At 40.0% G+C, this 7,589-nt stretch overlaps 1 pseudogene; it reads left to right on the forward strand.

The window, feature by feature from the left end:
• The first annotated feature begins 6,551 nt into the window (after positions 1-6,551).
• On the forward strand, positions 6,552-7,141 carry LOC144820317 (protein KTI12 homolog pseudogene; annotated as a pseudogene).
• The last annotated feature ends 448 nt before the right edge of the window (positions 7,142-7,589 follow it).

Here is a 7,589-nt window from a genome sequence, read left to right on the forward strand (position 1 = left end):
TGTAGTAAATGAGTAGGGTGCACTTACTGTGATCATGTTAATATGTTTGTGGATCTGTATGGGTTAAGGTGTGTAATGGTGAATGGAAAAAAGGGCAAAGTCTCTGGCCCTGGGCATGACCAATCCTGAACAGGCCCAATTAGGCAACTGCCCTTGTCCTCTCAACCCATAGCCTCGATACTGGACGGAGACACCCTAAACTTAAATAACCCTTGTGATCATTTTCCACTCAAAACTGACCTATTATTTGCAATGTGTCAGGTGTGAATTTTGAGCCTGTACTCGTCAACACCCTTGGAAACCAACCAAGCCCAGACATTTCTGAAAACTAAACACCAAGGGGAGTACAGGGTTCTGTGCCTTACATGGATCTCACAAACTGTTCTTACCCACAATGCCCTTCAAACCTCAAACTTTGGCAAAAACACACATTCTCCTAACTTTCTTTGAACAATCGTTCTGGAATCTGCAGCGATCCACACTTTTCCTACCACTTTACCTATCCACAATTGTCCGAATATTAATGGTACCAACTTGTGTGGGTCGGTCTAGTGCCCTCAACACGAAAGGCCCCAAAAGGCAACATTAGGAGCTAAACAAAATATCCCTCAAAACCTACATTTTTTTTGCAAAGTGGTTAGCTATGGTTTTTGGGCCTGAGCTCAGCTACTATCCAGGGAAGCCTACAAAATCCAGACTTTTATGAAAACTAAACATGCATGGGGGTCCAGGCTAATCTGGCTTGCATGGATCCCTTTAAGTTTTTTTTTAACCACAATTCTTTTTAAACCTCAAACTTTGGCAAAAAGAAATATATTCCTTACATTTCTGAGAGGGAAAGTGTTGGAATCTGTGGGAATCTGCAAATTTCCTACCATAGAGCTTTCACAAACTTATTTCAAAATAACCACTACCCCACTTTTGGGGATCGACCTAGCGCCCGTGACACAATAAGCCACAAAACACAACTCAGGGACATCAACATTTCCTGCCACGAAAATATTCTGATTTGGTGATGGTAGTGGTTGCAGTATTTGGGCACAGGATCAGCACACAGGCAACCAGGAAAACCTACCAAACCCAGGCATTTTGTTTTAAAAGTCTCGGGTAGTATGCGTTGCATGGATCCCACAATAGTTTCTTACACACAAACCTGGGCACTCATATCACTGTCACTCTGACTGTCACTGGTGTGAGTGGAGTTTGACCGAAATATCAAACCACAAATATTGCTAAGATTGGAGCCAGAAGAGTAAATCTAACCCCTCTAAAGTCACTTTCCCTAATGTTGCTTCGATTTCAGTGCCCCGGGGGCCCTAACATTTTTTTTAACAGGACCAGGGATGCAGAGAATTTGCAAATCTGTGGTTCCTTTAAAATGAAAAGCATGAGCACCTACCCTTATTAAATATTTGCCCTTTGGGATGGGCCTGGGGGTTGGGTGGTCTAGTCTTAGGGAGTGGGGGCATGCAACCCCCTCCTAAATCTTTTGGCAGCTCTGGGGACCCCATTCCCTGGAGCCGATATATTGGTTTATGGGGAGGGAGGCATGTAGCATGTATCAATATATATGGATATATCTATAGACATACATATAGATATACACTCACACACACACATATAGATATTTTTCATCAAATATCTCTTGGTTTGCTCTACTAACATTCCCATTTTGCGCTCTTCCTACCCCAGAATAGGACAGTGAGCCCTAATATAAATAAGCAACTGCCATTATTGGCATACAGGTACAGTGTCACTAAAAAATGAGCTTGTAAGAATAAAGTTGAAGGCATGTGAATAAACAACTAACTGCTATTATGTATGAATACAACATGATATTGCAAGTATTACTTGGTAATCAAGACAATGAAAATTACAAGCCTCACACATTCCTAAAACAACAGAATAAAAGCATACTCATATAAGGGACTTTAAGTCAACCATCTTTATCTATTGGGTTGTTTAATTGTCACTCAAATTGTGTTCTTGCCCACCACAGCACACAGAATAAATGAATGAGTCAGCCCACTTTAACCTTTGGATATAAGTACTTTGAGAGTCTACATTTGTATTGTACAAATTCATTCATCCAGCTAAATTGTGCATTTTTATGTTGAAGTCACACCTTCTCAGTTAGGGCACATGAAACAGTTGCAGCTAACTTCGGAGAGTCGTCTAATAGCAACTTAAGGCTTCGTAAACACATTGACAGATGGATGTAATTCAAGAGGAACATCTCGTAATGATTTGAGGTATTGCAGCTTTTGATAGATCTGTTAGGCAGTTGCTCTGACTCGAGAGGGACATCTAGTAATGTTTTGAAGGATTGCAGCCTTGTTAAAATGTTCTAGCTGTTGCTTTTAACTTGAGAGGATCATTAAGTAATGACTTGGTGTTTTGAAGCTATTCGAAAAGCCAAAGCTAAAGGCTTTGCCAATGCTTGTGATAGAGTGTTTTCCATGCCCACTTGCTTACCATTGGCCCTCCGATTGACCTATTTCTATGGCTAAGACATGATGGGAGTTGGCATTAAAGTCAATCAAAATTCAATCAACAGTGCAACGCATTTGGCTACACAACGAGACCAGGAATCGGTAGCTTAGGTTAAGAAGATGTATTACAATTTCAAAACAAATTTAAATACACAACTCACAACACCGTGCTATAAAGATACAGAATCAAATTAGGAAAGCCTAACCCCTTGAAGAAGGTCAGTCACACCAGAATTAAACATACTAGAAATTCTGTCACTGTGACACAAAATATTAATAAAAGCAATTGATGCTCAGAGAAAAGTCTCAGGTTTTGTTGCCTATGCATAGGTAAATCTAGAATCACATCAATAAGGTCCAGACAAAGAAGATGGTTCTATTAATCTAACAAGTCTCAAAATCAGGGGATTCTGTAAAGGAAATCGGAATCTAGCTAGGAAAATTACATTCAGAAGGTGTCATTATTTCAGAAGCTCGTTCTTCTATGGGTCAGCAGGAAAGTCTTAACCAAAGCCAGACTTAGAAAGTATCAAACGGTCTAAAGGTTTGTGAAAGCATCTGAATCTAAAAGGATTCTGAGAAGACCTGCTAATATCAAAGGGGTATAAGCATAAGTTCCGAAGAGATCTGAATTTCAACTGTGTGAACACTATATTATAACACATACAGTCTGCTGGGTACCACCCTCTTTGTACACATCACCAGGGGTTCATTGTTTTGTTCTGGTTCTCTGTGACATACTGCAACATTGACAATTATCCCACACTAGGCATGAGAACAACACCAGTTTCTTATGTACACATCAAGTGGCAACGTTTGCTAAATAGGCCTTTCAGTTAATATTCTGGTTCCCCATGTTCCTTTTTCAAGGTTTTCTTCTCATGCTCTTTCTCTATCTCTAGTACAGTAATGTATCTATTCTACAACTAACAATGCATGTGAATAGCTACAAGAATTGTTGAGTTAGCAGAAAAATGAAATCAGCATTTTTGCAACATGGTGAAATACAGGCCTAAATAGAACAACCTACACATCAACTCAATGGTGCACATTTAACATGCACGTGCACATTTAGACACAAATGATTATAAGTTTCTTGTGCATTAGGTTTTCTATTACATGTAACATTCAGTAAGCCTTTGAAATAACTAGCTGTGAGTATGGCTAAGAACTACATTTAAACCACTTATATTAAATATTAATGCACACATTACATAAACTTTGTTGTTTCAAGTAAAACAACATTCTACATGGGTAAGGATGGTTTCTATTCAGTTTTCAAATCAATAAATGTTATCCATGTGAATTTCCACACATATTTGGAAAGCTACATTTAATTTCTATAGAGAGTACATAATCTACTAATTGAAGATGGCTTAATTATCACAATCAATTAGGGTAAAACACATTAATATGAGTAAATGATCTAATCCTACAGTGAATACACTCTTTAATAAGGATGTCAAGTACAGCACTTACATTAGTTTGTTAAACATACAAGAAACATGTGCTAAGTGTACTTTCATACCGTGCCTCTTAAATCCCCGAGACATATTTGTGACGTGTAAAGGGTTGGCAACCTTTAAGCTGCACCACTAGTTTTCACTGAATTTTAATTTAATGCAGAATACACAAGTCAAATTATGTAAACTGCCTGTGGTGAACTTGCACTTTGTAGGTATCCCATTAAAAGCCTGTACCTGAAGAGAACACTCTGTCCGATCTCTGTGACGGTAGTATGTCATATCCCTGAAGAAACCAAATACGGAAACCAATGCTTCAAACTCCCTAAATGGTAAAAGAGGAAATAAAAAAATCACAATTCTTGAAAAAATAATATAGTAAACACAGTCCTGCGTTTAATCATGATTTCAAAAGATGAATGGTGTTTTTTTATATTGCCATAAAACTTCCTAAAATTTCTAAAACAGAATAAACTGGCAGGGTGCTGGGACTTCTATCTTGAACAACAGATGGGCATTTAAAGTGTCTGGCAGGTGGGTGGTAGAGTTCTGTATAGAAGAAGTCAAATAAATAAGGAAGGAGACAGGGTGGAGGCAGGATGCAATCAGGTGAGATTGTTATATGTTTTTATATTTTTTGTTACAAAAATATGATGCAAAAATAGAGAGAAACAAGAAGAAGAAACTGATATCTTACCTTGATAGTTATATGCCTGTAATAAAAACTATTGCTTGTAATTTTAACAGAAGAGAATGGATGCTTCCTAGCAGAGAAGTGCATCTATAATGAGTATAGAAACCCTTTTCGGTTTTAATTCACATCACAGGAAAATATTATTCTTATTTAGTCAAATAAAGACTTTCTTTACACATCTGTACCCTGGAGACATAGTAGAAACACAAAGGTGATTAAAAAAAATGGATAAAAAATGAAAATAAAAAAAACTTTTTCACAGGAAAGTATTGGCCCATCACACCTAGCATTGAAGTGCACTACTTTTTAGCAGAGGTGCGTGTGAGCATGCACAATATAATGCTCACTCATAGTACAAGAGAGCCAGTGGGCTGACCCATTGCTCCAATGGTGGGTGGAAGCAAAATTTGATTGACAGTTGAACAGACCAATAGATGAAGAGGGCTGACCCAAAGGCTCGCCATGATTGAAGTTGTATGTATTTTTTGTCTTGGGAATATCAAGAAATCAGATTTACAGGGGTGGGTAATTTGTATCGCCCGACGCCCTGGACATGAGAATTCTTGTTGCGGACAAGAAGTTTTATTGTCTGCTTAGTCCTCCGGACAAGTAGACATTCGCTTTAACCCTTGTGCCTCTAATATAACACAAAGCAGTTATTATCCGATTGGAATATGCAATCTTAGTGAATGCGCCTTTTTTTAGGTAATTACGGTAACTAAAAGCCTGGCTGCAGCTGTGAGAAAGTTTGTGCTGTTGTTTTAATCTCCCCTCCGTTGTTTTAATCTCCCCATCGGGATGATCTCCCCTTCACATCTGCGCGCGTATTTAACCCTGCAAGTGCATTTGCAAAGATAAACTTTTGGCATGTCTTTCTGAGCTCCCCAGCCGGCCCTGCCAAAAAGCCAAAAAATACCGTTATTGCTCACTGTATCTGTAAGGTCCGTCAGGGCTGGCTCTAGGGCGGTGCGATCAGTCCCCACCTTATGGCTTAAAAACCACCTGCTGCCTCGTTCCTTCCCTCCAGCAATTTTCAGATATCAATAAAAATGTCAAGATTACTCCGGTGATTAATGTTCTTCCTGGAGAGAGAAGGAGTTTTGTCTAGTGGAAGTTTGACTACTCGTAAGTTAGCTCAGAGGGTTACTATGCCTGCTGCTAAAAACGTGTGCCATGCAGATTGCAAAGTGCATGTAATATTAATAGGTAAATAGGTTACTGCTATTGTCAGAGAGATATTTGTTATTTTGCAGTTTATAGGTTAGAATCCTAATAGAGAACAATGAGGTATTAACTGTCATCAAATGTCTGCATGCAAACTTCAGGGTTTATATTAGACCTACATGTCTTTTTTTGCCCAGCTTTTCCTTAACCTGATCTAGCTAAAAAGGTTCATTTGGGTAGAAATGAATTATCACTATTGAAGAAAACCCCTAACAATTAGTGTTATGTTTTAAATTCTGAATTTGTGCTTTTCCAGACCAAGGACTATATCTGCCTATCAGTAAAGTATGGATGACATGTGACTCTTACATCTTGTAATCCTCTGTCTTATGTAACGTGTTTCTTATACACTGATTTACACGTGTGATTGTCTCTGTTAAATGTGTGTATGATGTAAAGTGCTCTGACACCTCACACTGGTATGAGTGGTGCTATAAAACGAAATAAATCTGAGAGACTGGTTATGGAGATTTGAGGGGCACTGTTAACTGGTGGTAGTGAGGGAATAGGAATCTGTGGTGGAGATGGTCACTCGAGGGCGCCAACAAACATTGTCACACAGGGCGCCCCAATGCTAATGCCGGCCCTGAGGTCTGTTAGAACACCGGCTCCCATATTAGTTATGCTTCCGGGTGCTAAAAGTTGCTGCACATGCGCTCTTAGTTAAACAATAAAGATATGCCAATAGTGGTGCTGGGTGGATTCCCCTGCAGTGGTAGATGCCTACGTGAGCGGGGTCAGGGAAGGTGCATGTCGTACGTTACAATTACTTGAGAGTGTACAGGAATGCTGTGTATGCAAATTCTCGAAAAGAGTAAGAAGTCAGAGGAGCCCTGCGCGCTGAAGTTGAAGGCAAGGAAGCTGAACAAGGAGGATGTGGTGCCACTGGACGCCCTCAATTACATAAAGGGTTACGGATATAAGGTGTACTTGTTTGATAAACATATACAGATTTCTCACTGCTTAAAAGCCCCTGAAGTCAGCTGTGTGTGAACACCTGAGAGCCTTAAAACCAGTAATGCAGGAAATATTTCATGCACTTGTAGAGAGTTCTGAAGTCCCCGATTCAAGGAACTGCTGGGACATTCCTCTATTTACTGTGCAGAAAGATGCATGCTGCCATTTGTGATGCCATTTTCCACAGAAAAGCAGTTTCTGTCCAGGGGAATAGATCGTCTCATTTGCGTAGGCTCAGTTTCAAGGTTGATAAATATGAAATGCAGGAGCTTCCAGGAGGCACTTACCGAAAGCGCAAAAAACTCAACTAGTGGGAACAAAATCCCAACCAAGAGGCAGGCAGCAAGCAATGGAGTGGGACATTGGGCGTGTTTCAAAATGCTCAATCCTTCTTTTACTACATTGTCTTAAAGGCATATGTTTCCCAATGGAGGTGGTACTGACCTTTCTTCACTGGGAGCTCGCTGTTGGTGGTTAATGCACCCTCTGTGTCCCCTAAGATGCCCATTCCTCCTTCTCCCTGTCTTCCCCAGTTTTCTAACTTCACTGTTTCCTGTTCCCGGTCAAGTAACCTATCTGATCAGCTGCTACAATTTGTGTTTCACCATACGTGGCTCACTTACCCTGAGCCCGAGCCTAGACTCTCATGGGGATAATCAGGCTCCCCGGGCGAAACGCTAGTAGTCTGACCCGCTCTGCGCGCTCTCCCCCACTTTCCTCAGGTATTTGGATCCTTTTCTCTAAATACCTCCTTTGTTT

The sequence above is a fragment of the Lissotriton helveticus genome, chromosome 2_1 (genome assembly GCF_964261635.1).
Source record: "Lissotriton helveticus chromosome 2_1, aLisHel1.1, whole genome shotgun sequence".
Lineage (NCBI taxonomy): Eukaryota > Metazoa > Chordata > Amphibia > Caudata > Salamandridae > Lissotriton > Lissotriton helveticus.